Consider the following 14,640-nt stretch of genomic DNA (forward strand, 5'->3'; position numbering starts at 1 on the left):
GTTTAGTATCAAATTACAAAGTATAAAGTTAAAATGAGTCTTTGTACTGGGATGATTCACGGACTCAATACGCCTTAGCTCATTAAGTTATAAAGGATCACAGTGGAAACTGGCTTGTGAAAATTATACTACGCTTTTTATACTTTCAATTAATAGAAATAACTGGTTTTTTCCTATCATGATTTGTATTAAGTGTAGTATATTCTCTTTTTGACTGTTCACTACAGCATTATTCTTATAGGCATCTGTTTATTCACTCCGACATGGAGAGTATCTTTTCACACTTGTTTGTTTGTTTGTTTGTCTGTTAGCCGGATAACTCAAAAACTAAAAGAGAAATCTGGACCAAATTTGGTGAGTAGATAGTCCATATCCTAGGGAACCATAGGTTAACTTTTGGGACCGATCCGGATCGTATTACAGATTCTGGATCCAGAAATCACTCTTTGCTGAACCCTAATCAACGATGAGGAAACCTAACCCATAATGAAGAGTGGTTTGGAAACTACGTTGCCCTTGTTGCATAGATGCGCTCCTCTGAGAGACCCTCTGGTATACAGTGCATTCATTGGTGTCTCTGATTTTGTTTTACTGTTTTTTTTTTCCACTTTCTTCATCCCCACTTCCTCCTTTCTCCTAATTTTTCATCCAAGGCAGCCAAACATATAAGGTAAAAGTTCTTTTCGACAGGCTTGGTGGATATTAACCTGGAGGCAGATGAAGGCCAGATGAATTGACAAGCCGGTGATTGTGTGAGCCAAGCTTTAAAGTGAGGAAAAAAATAGCTAATAAAATATTGAAAGTTTGTTGATGGTGAACGATTGACGAAGCTGCCAGTGTTATGAAAGTGTGTGTGTGTGTGTGTGTGTGTGTGTGTGTGTGTGTGTGTGTGTGTGTGTGTGTGTGTGTGTGTGTGTGTGTGTGTGTGTGTGTGTCATAGTGGCTATGGTAGTGTATATTTTGTGTCGTTCTAACTGTCTCAGGACATTATTATGACGTTTATTTAATTTTTATATTTCCTCTTGCTCTCATCTCCTTCTTTTTATCCTTCCTCTTTTTTTTTCATTTTCCTTCTTGTTTTTATTTTCTTTGCTACTGATTTGCTTTTCTGTTAAGTTCGAATCACTATTTTCATTCTTGCTTTGATCATTTCGTCTTCGTTCTCGTTACATTATCTATTTCATATTCTCTTTTTCTGTGTGTCTGCGTGTCTTTCCTCCAAGTTCTTTTTTTTCTTTCTAGTGACTACGTCCTCCTCAACCTCTTTGTGTCTCAGTCTGTGTGGTAATGTTGTGTGGTAACGTCTTTGTGTTAACTCTCCGGGGCAGCCACAACGCACCTTCTGCCCTTCTCTCTTTTTTATTCCTTTTCTGAGAACCGGGCTGAGGAACAAGATGTGGAAGTGTATGAGGGAGGGCGGTGTGCCTTGGGAAAATGAATTCTTAGAATACTATAAATGTGTTTTGAGGCCTTTTTGTCCTAGCCAAGCCTCAGAGGATGCCATGTAAAGCAGTACGTACATAGCCTAGTACTACTCTCTCGTGGCTGATATCTTTACCTTTTTACACTAAGTACACGTGTCACTGAAGCAACTTTTGAGGGCGTGGGTGTAGGTGTCGGTACGGGTTTTGGTATGGATATGTGGAAGTGGGTGTGGGTGTGGGTATGGGCATGGGTTTGGGTTTGGGTGCGGATGTGTGGATGTGGGTTTGGATGTGGGTGTGGGTGTGTGGGTACGGGTGTGGGTGTGGGTCTTGGGCTGGGAGTTCGTTGACTGTGGGTGTAGATGGGTGTGTGGGGATGGGGGTCACCTCTTGGAGTGCGGGTTGGCTATTATAGCTCGGACACGGGTGATAGATTTTGTCCAGGAGAGCAGCCAAAGTTTAAGTTATAATGAACTACATTAGAGAAAAAAAAAAGAAAAAGGAAAAAAAAAGGGAAATTTACTCAAGGAAACACAACCTCGGATAGACAGTTTACTAGACGTACAGCACAATAATAATTATTCATTTATTTATTTTTTTTTTTTTTATGTGTCCGACTCTGGGGAAAGGCTTCAGGGCCTATATCTCGGGGGCAGTAGCCTATCCCAAGGCCCAGTAGTCTTCCTACACCTCCACATGTCTATTGGAACACACCTGCAAACACATATCATGAATTCATATCACACACACACACACACACACACACACACACACACACACACACACACACACACACACACACACACACACACACACACACACACACACACACACACACACACTATGACATATATTGTCATAGTGAAAGAAAGCAAAATGACAGGCTGAACGCGTGTGTGGAGAGAGAGAGAGAGAGAGAGAGAGAGAGAGAGTACAATGGTCAGTGATGCCTTAGGTCCATATCATCAATCCTTGCCTATTGATACTTATGTTTGATCATAACATTTTGAGAATATTGGCAAAATACCATAAACAAGACATTTTATTAAACCACATCAAATTACTGCTGATTGTTTTTAGCAGGATTAATAAGTATTAAGGTGAGAGGAAAACGTAGTTATGATGAAACTGTGAATAGAAGGTCAAGATGGGGATAATGGTGATTAAAACTTATGTATGCATTGTAATGGCAGACTTTAACACACATATGGCTAACCACTTAGCTATACACTTTTAAGCCTCATCGACTTGCTCGTAGTTGTGGTGATGATAGCAGTAACACTGCCAGGTTTGTGTACTCAGATTGGTGAAGGATAATACCTGCATCTCCTCACAAAGCAAGTAGCCTTGTAGCTCCTACGTCATAGGAGGGAATCTTGATATAACTTTGTCTTGCATCTGCTTTGATTAGTGTCCCAAGGCAGATCAAAGAGCTTTGCTGTACGTCAGTCCGAACCACATGGTACACAGCATTAAGGACTTGCAGTAACACCATGACATACTGATGGCTACGTGAGTTTTGTTTTTATCATTACTATTATTATTATTATTTTTATTATTATATGGTGTGTCGTTAAATAAGTTGAGCATTGAGAGTGTCAGAATTTGCTGTTTTGGCGAAATGGCGTACATGGCATAACTGTGTGAAGATTGCATCAGGTGGGTGGAGAGTGGGGGTTTAGAGAGTACAATGGGGACAGTGAAGTAGAAATTGCATTAAACCTGCTGCCCGTCAATCGTACTGTCAATAACCCCTCACTCTAACACCCCCTCGTCTCCTCTATCCACAGCTCCCCCTTACCTGACATCTCTCTCTTGCCATGTGATATTTGTTCCTCATTTTGTTCTTGTTTCCCTCATCTCTCCTGTACAAAATTACCTTCCTTCCTTTCAGTAACTATTTCTCTTCAGTTTTTTCTCTCTTCCATTCACCTCCTCTTCACTCCTTTTTTTCCTTCACATTCCTCCTTCAACCCCCTAACATTCTTATGAAGATTGCAAGTAAACGTGTTCCTCGCTCTCTTCTTCCTCTTCTGTCCCTCTGTGCCTCTCCCATTTCCTCCCTATTCGCCTACATTCTTCTACACCTGGTTTCTTTTTTCCTCTCTTCGTTTCTCCCTTAACTTCTTCCTCTTCTGTCTCCATGATTCTTCGTCTCTCTCCTCCCGTCCTATCTACTCTCCGCTACACCTACTTTTGCTCCACTCAAGGGCGTATCCAGTATTTTAGATGGATGTGGGGGTTAAATAAAGTAAACTTCCTCTACCCAGAATGTTAAGAGGGATGTAAGGCAGGGGATGGAAGCAAAACAGTATTATGATTCAACAGGAATAATTTTGAGAATGTTGATAAAAATTTGGAATGATACTCTTATAACATTTGCTAATTGTATTATGCCCATTTAAGGAGGAGGAAAGGGGGATATCAAAAAAAGAATAAAAGAAATTGTTGATATGTCCCTGCTTCTCTCTCCCTTCTCCTATTTTCTATCTTTTTTTTTCTTCAATTCCTTCCTCCTCTCTATATTCTCTCCCCTCATGGATCTTGTTCTACACATTTCCTTTTCTTCTTCATACAGTATATCCTTCCTCTCTCTTCATTTTCCATTCCTCCTCTCCATCCAGTCATAATCATTTATATCTCTCAGCTTAGATACATTTCAGCACCTCAAGTAGTAAGTCTTTACACTTCTGGATAACTGTCCTAGAATACCACATTCACACCAGTACCACCCTTGCCACACCATTACCACTATTGTCACAACAGTATCATCCTTGCCACACCAATATCACCTTGCCATACCGGTACCAACCTTGTCACATTAGTATCACCTTTGCCACACCATTACCACCTTTGCCACACCAGTACCACCCTTGCCATGCTAGTACCACCCTTATCACACCAGTACCAGACCAATACACCCACATGTGGCTGGTATGAAATCTGATACCATTCCCACCCTGCTTTTTCCAGATCGCTATGTGGAAATGGTGATGAGAGTGGGGTTACTGACTGATTCTCTCTCTCTCTCTCTCTCTCTCTCTCTCTCTCTCTCTCTCTCTCTCTCTCTCTCTCTCAGCTCTGTGTAAAATGCTGTGTGTTGTCTACCGTCACCGTCCGTCTTCCATACCAAATTTATCACCCACACTTGGCCTCCCGACCCCTTCTTTTCACCTTCCTCACGCCCTTACAACCTTCTCCCTTCACTGCCCCTCTTGTTTCATCCTCTCTGCCTCTTTCTACTCGTTCCCTTTTCCCATCACCTGTCCCCATACCACTCCTCCACACCACTCCTGTTTCTCCCCTCCCTGCCCCTTCTTTGCCCCTAACCTATCCCTCTGTCCTCTCACCCCTGGCTGTCCCATACCTATTAACTACTCACCCCATTCCTCCCCTCTCCCTTCAGATTCAGGCCTCTCTCACTCGCCTCTCCCTTTCTGCTTCCTCACGTCTTCTTCTTTTCCTGTTGCTCTCCCTCAGTTCCATTATTCTCTCTCCCTTCTTTCCCTCCCCTCTCCTCCCATTTTCCTCCTCTTTCTGTCTCTCTTTTCTCCCTCCTCCCCACCCCGATAACAGATCAGTGAGGGTAATAATAAGGATCAAGAAGCCCAGCAGGAAAGACTGTCGGGTAATTAAAGGGTTTGAAGACCCCGGCAATAAAGCAGTGAGGGTAGTGATAAGGATCAAGCAGCCCAGCAAGAAAGAGGCTCTGTCAATTATAGGGGCATCATGAGCATTTGAAGGGCATGAGGAGAGACATAGAAGGATATGACACATAAAGAGGGGAGATAAATGATTACGGTAATGTTATGAAGATGACAGTGAACCATGGCAAGATAGGGGAACGGCTGAACTGAAATTTTCGGTAATCACACACACACACACACACACACACACACACACACACACACACACACACACACACACTGCTTTGGTAATGTGGTCACATGTGTGCCTGAGAGGGCAGCAGCAGCAGCAGGTCTGAGATCAAAGAGAGAGAATAAGACGAGGGCTTTATTGTAAAGGCAAGCCAGGGCAAGGAGAAAGAGCGGGATGCAAGAGGCACAAGGTGTCATCAGGGGTAAAAGGAAAGATTGATATTTATTAGTCAAACCTGCGAAAATGCTGACGGTAAAAGTGAAACAAGGAATTACGGGGAAAGTGCAGTTGAGAAAATCTAAATTAACTGTATTATGCATATTCACGGAAGTTATGTTATATAAAAAGAAATAATAGTCCATGAGTCAAATATAACATGAAAGTAAATAGACGAAGGCGGAAAACAGACTCAGTCCTTGCCGAGGTGCACACCTGATATAAGGCACAATGAAAGTCTACACTGGCCAAGCTGCATCCCTAACAGAGGTACAATTTACAGTGGTTATTAAACTATGACTTAGGGGATGTAAACTGCCTTATAAGTCCAGCAGGTGTTAGAAGGATTTTGCGTGAGTGTAACATTACGATAATATAAAAATCTAGATAAAATGAACATTAAAGCGTTACGGTAAAATGAAAATCAATATATTAAAGGTGTCTATAGTACTATTAAATGTGGTATTGTCAGAAGTCAGACATAAGGTGCACAAAGAATATGAATAATGGTGTCGGCTGGAGTCCTACGTCAAGATTTATGTGAAGAGAGAGAGAGAGAGAGAGAGAGAGAGGAAATGACTCTATCCCTCACACCACCTCACTTCCTGCCTGTTAAATATCACTGCCATCCCTCACACCACCTCACTTCCTGCCTGTTAAATATCACTGCCATCCCTCACACCACCTCACTTCCTGCCTGTTAAATATCACTGCCATCCCTCACACCACCTTACTTCATCGTTGAACAAACTGAAAGTTTATTGAATGTCTATTGTGCTGTGCCGTTGTGTTTTTACCGTGGAAAGATATTTAGAATTAGGAAGGTGGGACGTGGCCAGCATTGAGAGAGAGAGAGAGATAGATAGATAGATAGATAGATAGATAGAGAGAGAGAGAGAGAGAGAGAGAGAGAGAGAGAGAGAGAGAGAGAGAGAGAGAGAGAGAGAGAGAGAGAAGGGAAACTTTGAAAGAATATCTCACAAAACTTCTTTCCACATATATACTGGGGGGGGGGGGTGGAGGATGGTAAACAGGAGAGCGTGTCGGCATGTAAGAATGGTTGGTGTGCATCAGGGTGGTAGAGTTGGGTCTAGATAGTAGGTTACTGTGCCAGGGAAAGGATAGACAGCGGACAGGAGGGTGAAATGGGATGGAATGAAGGAGTATATGCAGGAGTGGGATGGAATGAAGGAGTATATGCAGGAGTGGGATGGAATGAAGGAGTATATGCAGGAGTGGGATGGAATGAAGGAGTATATGCAGGAGTGGGATGGAATGAAGATGTATATGTAGGAGTGGGATGGAATGGAGTATATTTAGGAGTGTTGCTGTCCACAAGGAGAAGGTACCTGAGCCAGCCCATCCCTGAATCACATCTTTCTTATGTTTCTGCCGGGAATCGTGCTAAGTCTGTTCTTCGCTCTGCTAAAAATAATTTCATCAGTACTAAATGCTCTCAGCTCTCTAACTCGATTTCTTCCCGCTCCTTCTGGAATCTTGCCAAAAACCTTTCTAACAACTTTACCTCATCACTCTTCCCTCCTCTTTTCTGCTCTGATGGCACTGTAGCTATTTCTTCTACTGATAAAGGAGATCTCTTCGCTCAGACTTTCTCCTCCAATTCCACCTTAGACGATTTTGGTGCTGTTTCTCCATCACTTCCCCCCTCTGACTTCCTCATGGCTGACATTAAAATTTCTTCAGTTAGTGAATTTTCTGCCATCACTGACCTCAGTACTAAGGCATATGGGCCTGATGGGGTCCCTACTGTTGTCCTCAAGAACTGTGCTTCTGTGCTTACACCCTGCCTAGGTAAACTCTTTCGCCTTTGTCTATCACTTGTACCTCTCCTTCTTGCTGGAAGTTTGCTCTCATTTAGCCAGTTCCAAAGAAGGGTGATCATTCTCAACCCTCTCACTATCGCTCAATTGCTTTAACATCCTGTGTCTCAAAAGTTTTCGAGTCTATTATTATCAGAGAAATTTTAAAGCATCTTTCCTATCACAACCTTCTTTCTGATCATCAGTATGGGTTCCATCAGGGACGCTCCACTGGTGATCTTCTCATCGACCTTTAAGACTCCTGGTCATCCTCCTTTCGGGACTTTGGCGAAAGCTTTGCCATTGCACTTGATATCTCAAAGGCTTTCGATCGAGTCTGGCATAAATCATTAGCTTCCAAACTACCCTCTTACGGTTTCTATCCTTCTATCTGTGCGTTCATTTATAGCTTCCTTTCTGGTCGTTCTATAGCTGCTGTTTTAGACTGCCATCGTTGTTCTCCTAGATCTATCAACAGTGGCGTTCCTCAGGGCTCTGTCCTATCACCAACTCTTTTCCTTTTATTCATCAATGACCTAAGCTGTACATCTAACCCTATCAACTCATATGCTGATGATTCCATCTTTCACCTTTCGATTCGGTTCTCGCAACGTCCATCTCAGCAGTTACAGTACTTCAGCAAATAAGGGATGATGCATTGTTTATAATGCATCAAAAATTCAGTGTTTACACCCATCAACCTGACAAAATCTTCCACGATAGGACCCACTAATGTTTAATAATATCCAGCTTAATCCTGCATTATCCTTAAACATACCTGAAGTTTCATTCTCTCGTGACATATCTTGGAAAGATCATATTACATACCTTGTAAAATCTGCTTCCAAGAAATTAGGTGTGCTAAGCCGACTCCGTACCTTCTTTTTCCCTGCACAGTTGTTACACGGGTAGTACTGTGTGAAGTACTACTGCCATGTGTGGGGAGGCTAAACACATACAGCTCTTCTCAATAAGGTGGAGTCAAAGGCTTTTCATCTCATCAACTCTCCTTCTCTTACTGGCTCCCTTTAATCTCTGTCTCTTTGCCTCACTGTTGAATCTATATCTTTTTTTTTTCGCAACTTCAATGGTCACTGTTCCTCTGAACTGTCTATTTGCATCCCTCCGCCTCTACAACGGGTGCGTAACACCCGTCCAGCAACAAACTCTTATCCCTTTTCTGTCGAACTATTTAATGAAAGAGTTAATCGTTACTCTCAGTCCATTTATGCAACAGGTCAACTCTGGAACTGTCTCCCTCTGTATTTCCTACTTCGTATGATTTCCAGTCTTTCAAACGCAGTGCGTCCAGGTATCTCGAAATGAACATATCTTGAAATTGGCTCTCTCGTTTTTTTTTTTCTTTCTTTGAAGGAACAGATTACGGGCTCCGGCCTTTGGTTCCTTCTTCCTTGCATATAAAAAATATGCAGGAGTGGAATGTAGTGAAGGTGTATATGCAGAAGTGCAATGGAATGAAGGCGTATATGCAGAAGTGCAATGGAATGAGGGTGTATATGCAGGAGTGCAATGGAATGAAGGAGTATATGCAGGAGTGCAATGGAATGAAGGAGTATATGCAGGAGTGCAATGGAATGAAGGAGTATATGCAGGAGTGCAATGGAATGAGGGTGTATATGCAGGAGTGCAATGGAATGAAGGTGTATATGCAGGAGTGCAATGGAATGAGGGTGTATATGCAGGAGTGCAATGGAATGAAGGTGTATATGCAGGAGAGGGATGGAATGAAGATGTATATGCAAAAGGGTGGAGTGGGACGAAATGAAGAAGTGTATGTAGGAGGGTGGAGTACGATAGAATGAAGGAGTATATGCAAGAGAATGGAGTCGGATGGAATGTAGGAGGGAAGAATGGTGAGCAATGAAAGAATATGTGCAAGAGGGTGGGGTGGGATGGAATGAAGGAGTAAAAGCAGAAGGGTGAAATGTAATGGAATGAGGTAGTACATATATGCAGGAGCGTGGAGTGGGGTGGAATGAAGATTTGTATGCAGTGGGGTGTATTGGAATGGAATGAATGAGTGTGTGTAGCGGCGCAGTGACTTGGAATGAAAGTATATGCAGGAGGTGCAGTGGGGTGGAATGTACAACTATATGCAGGGAAGTGGAGTGGGATGGTTTGAAGAAGTATATGAAGGAAAGTGGAGTGGGATGGAATGAAGAAGTATATGAAGGAAAGTGGAGTGGGATGGAATGAAGAAGTATATGAAGGAAAGTGGAGTAGGGTTGATTGAAGAAGTATATGAAGGAAAGTGGAGTGGGATGGAATGAAGAAGTATATGAAGGAAAGTGGAGTGGGATGGAATGAAGAAGTATATGAAGGAAAGTGGAGTGGGATGGAATGAAGAAGTATATGAAGGAAAGTGGAGTGGGGTGAACTGAAGAAGTAAATAAAGGAAAATGGAATGGGATGGAATGAAGGACTATATGCAGGGGGATGGAATGTGATTGAAGTAAGGATTGCAGTTGCATCAGGAAAAAGTTTGGACAGTTTTATAAGAGCCACCTTGGATGTTATACACCCTGGAAAGAGATGCATTAACTGATAGATCAGTACATAAACAGACAGATGGGTCGAATAAAAAACAAAGAAAAAAGTAACACACACACAGACACACACACACACACACACACACACACACACACACACACACACACACACACACACACACACACACACACACACACACACACACACATACACATACACACACACACACACACACACACACATACACATACACACACACACACACACACACACACACACATACACACACACACACACACACACAGACACACACACACACACAGACACACACACACACACACACACACACACACACACACACACACACACACACACACACATACACATACACACACACACACACACACACACACACACACACACACATACACATACACATACACACACACACACACACACACACACACACACACACACACACACACACACACACACACACATACACATACACACACACACACACACACACATACACACACACACACACACACACACACACACACACACACACACACACACACACACACACACACACACGTTAGAAACTACTGTGATTGTATATGATTGTTTTACTAGCCCTTCCATATTTTACTGCTGTCTCTTACAGGTCAGTTAATTTTTTCTCTATTTCTGTGTTATTTCGCCGTGTCTGTGCCTTTCTACTCCTTCTCTCTCTCCTCCCCAAAGTCTTCCCCATTTCTTCCCAGACACTTTGAGTTTCCTCCTTCCATCCCACAGATTCATAAATTCTTCCTCTCTCCTCTTCCATTTAAGCCTCCTTTTCCTTTCTTTAATCCCCTCTCCCCCTTATTTAATCTTCCGTCCCCCTTTCCTTTAACTCTTACAACTGGCTCCCTGACTCCTAAATCCCCTGCCCTGCCCATAACATAATATTCCTTCCCCTCCCCTCCATCACTAACCCTTCTATAATCCATCTTCTTTCCTCCAACACTAATCTCATTCCTGCTTCCCTCATCCCACTCCCTTTTCACTACCCATTAATTCTTTATATTTTAGTCCTCCATCTTATATTCCTCTCCCTCTTTCACCCTTCCACTAACTACCCAGCCCATCAGTCCTTACCCCTGGCTCTCACCACTCGCTCCTCTTTGGCTCAGTGTTATTCCGAATAATCGCCCCCTCCCTCTGTCTCCCCTCCACTTCACTACTCTTCTCGTGATTCCCCACCCTTTGGCTCCCCAACTCCTTGATACCCATCTTTGTCTTTAGTGACATTATTTCGGTGTCTGGAAGTACGTGAATCACCTCCGTCACCACTACCATTACTTATGCCAGGGACAGTGATAAACAACTCTTTATAACCTGTAATTGTAAACCCTCTTATAACATCATATTAATGGCACCTGTCATTGACACCACTACCACATATGTCACTGACAGTAACAAACCACTCTGTATATATAACATATAATTGTAAACTCCCCATAATATTATAAGTAACATCTGTCAGTAACACCACCACCACTTACGCCAGTGACAGTAACAAACCACTCTGTATACATATCATATAATTGTAAACCCTCCCATAACATAGTATCAGTAACATCTGTCAGTAATAGCATCACCACCACTCATGCCAGTGACAGTAATAAACCACTGTATATATAACTGTCAACCCTCCCATAACATCAGTAACAGCACCACCGCTCATGCCAGTGACAGTAACAAATCTCCTAATATAACCTCTACTTGTAACCCCTCCATTAACATTCTCTTTCCAGGAAAGACCTGATAAGTTTAATGGAGGTAAAAGTCATAAAAGTGTCGTGGGTGAAAATTAAGACTTAGAGAGTTGTGGCAACATTGTCTTTACTGGCCGTTGGGTGGTGTGCGGGACTGTAGGGAAGAGATGGGATGCGTGTGACACAATGGGTTTTGTGTTTGTGCGTGTTAGGTGTCTGTAATTTCCTTACCCAGAATACAACCCGCTCAGTCGATTCACATCAATAGCTGTACCCGCTGCTGGGTGAACCTGGACGTGGGAAGTGTCTTACAATTACACTGGCTTGGGTATGAACCCAAGAACCTTTCCTTTGTAACGGGAGTATGTTATTGCTCGAACACCGCGTTCCCTAAATAATGACTATCATTTACTTTAATGATGTCTCTTCTGTAATTACTCAGCCAATCTAATAATATATCTTTTCTATCGCTCATAATTTCACATTCGGCCAAGAAAGCAACTGCTTATTTATTACCCAAGTAAGACGGCCTGTCCCGCACATGACTGGTGTATTGGTATTAGCGGGGATATTTTAACGACATGTCGGCGGGTCTTCTGGTAGATTAGTAAAGCCTGATTTAATGAAAATCAAATCCTTAAACTGTTCCCTGCCAGAGCCGGGATTTGAACCTGGGTCCGTTAGGACTGCAGGCCACCTCTCTACCGATTGAGCCACCGCCTCCCCCTATGCTTCTGTAGTCCCAATTTTGATCCCAGCATCGCTTGAGCCCCATCAGTAATGACTCCACAACAATTTCCCCAAGTTTTTCTGTTAGGTGTGAAGCAAGAAGTAAACTTTTCCATCATATCTAAAGCTGTTGTGGTAGTTTCAAGCTGAGTACTGAAGAGATATTCATCTTTGATGCCATGCATGAATACATACTTAACAAACACTAGTAGCTGTGCAGAAAAACATCCGTTGAATCATCCAGTTGTACTGGATAAATACTAGTTGGAGACAATTTAATCTCCTGTATTACTTGTTCCATGATATCAGCGGGCATTTCACTTATTCTCTGTTTTACTGTGTCGTTTGACAAGGAAATCTACTGAATCGTATGGACATTTGACTCTCCATGAAATTGCTTGACCGTCTTTACATTACACGGTTGAATTACGGTTTCGCCAATCGTGTGGAGCCCTTTTCTTCCTTGTTATTTCAAGGGAACCCTCATATGATGCCTCTACTACACTTATATTCTGTTGTTGGAAAGCACCACTCCCATCCAGTCTTTGTTTTCTAAAACTCTGCTCGTGTCGCTTGAAGTAACTGGGGTCTTTCTCCTCATACTGTGGATGGATCGTCGTCTGCTTCAGCGTACTAGGCCTCATAGAATCGTTGCCCAGTACCTTGAAACGCAGCACACACTGAGGTTTCTCGATGCCATCAGCGAGGGTTGATTTGAGTCCGTAGTTAATGTATTAATTATCGTACTTCCGCTTCATAGCATTACTGGGAGCCATCGCAAATCTCTCTCTCTCTCTGTCTAACTATCAATCTATCTATCTATCTATGTATCTATCTCTATATATACTATATATATCTGTATCTATCTATCTATCTATCTATCTATCTATATACTGTATATATCTATATCTATCTATCTATCTATCTATCCATCTATCTATCTATATATAAAGACAGAAATAGACGAATGATATCGTTTGAAATTATGAGGCCACTTGCACCAAAGTGAATTAATTCGCTACAATGAATTAAAATAATTACAATTTGAATAATTATATTTAATTAATATCGTACCATTTTCACGCTGTCAAAATTTTTGACAGTGAACACTAATTGTCGATGCAGAAAGTAGGCAAAAAGGTGTCAAATGCAGTAAAAGAAACATAAGATAACACATATGTATAAATGTGTAATCATCCAAAAACATCGATAATTATAAGAACAACTACTGTTGTACATTTGTAGCCGACTCTACCTTGCATTAAAATGTCACAGTGTTTGTCATACATGTCAAGTCAGAGCTGCTAAATATGCAATGAAATCGATTTGGGGAAAAGCTATATTATTTAAATTCAGTGTAACACTTTTTTTTTCCAGCATTGATCTAATTCAGATAATTTGGTGAAAGTGAATTAGCTGGATTTTGTCATAGATTTTAAATCCGTGCCGTATTTTTTGGTACAAGTGGTCAATGTTAAAAAAAAAAATAATGAATGAGGAAATGAACAGAATTGAGATTACGGAGAGAATATGTGAAAACAATATCAAAGGTTGAGGTGTGATAGCGAGACCTCCAGTGAGCTGGGAAAGCAAAGTGGAGGAAAATATATAAACTATAAAACCATATATCAAAATATATCGATATGTAGATAAAGAAAAAAAAATGTCAGTTTCACGATACTGATGTCAATTAAATATCTCGCAAAGTAACACTGGAATACTGTACAGAAAGCAGTAGATACAATATTTCTCACAAGTGTACATCTGTGGGCGCCAACTGGGGTCGTGGCCTAGAGGGAGGCTACAACAGGGCGCGTGTGAGACACACTTGCTCTCTGTACACAGTCCTAAGTCTGTTGGAAGGATCCCTTTCTACAGACAACAAGTTCACTCTTGCAAATTGCATACAAAGTGTTGCCACTTAGCCATATTTTTTTCTTGCCTGCTCATTGGTCCAGCGATGTCGAAACTTAGCAAGTATAGTGAGAGGGAGGCAGGCGACAAGCTTAAAGATGTGACCCCCTCACCTGAGTGTATGGCAGAAACACTCCGATTTACTATATATACCAATACTAGCCTGCCATGGTCACCTTAAAATCCTGCCGTGGCCCCCTCGGGGCCCATGGCTCCCAATTTGAGGACCATTGCTCTAGACTAATTTGATTAATTCATTTTCTTACAGATTTTGCATTTTTTTTTCTCTCTCTCTTTTGACACCAGTACGACCACTTACATTTTCCATTTCACCACCCCTGTACGACCCCTGCCACGCTGAATATGACTTACTTCTTGGTTGGC

Source organism: Coenobita brevimanus, chromosome 17 (genome assembly GCF_032717465.1).
Source record: "Coenobita brevimanus isolate Jiangsu-jjx chromosome 17, ASM3271746v2, whole genome shotgun sequence".
Classification (NCBI taxonomy): Eukaryota; Metazoa; Arthropoda; class Malacostraca; order Decapoda; family Coenobitidae; genus Coenobita; species Coenobita brevimanus.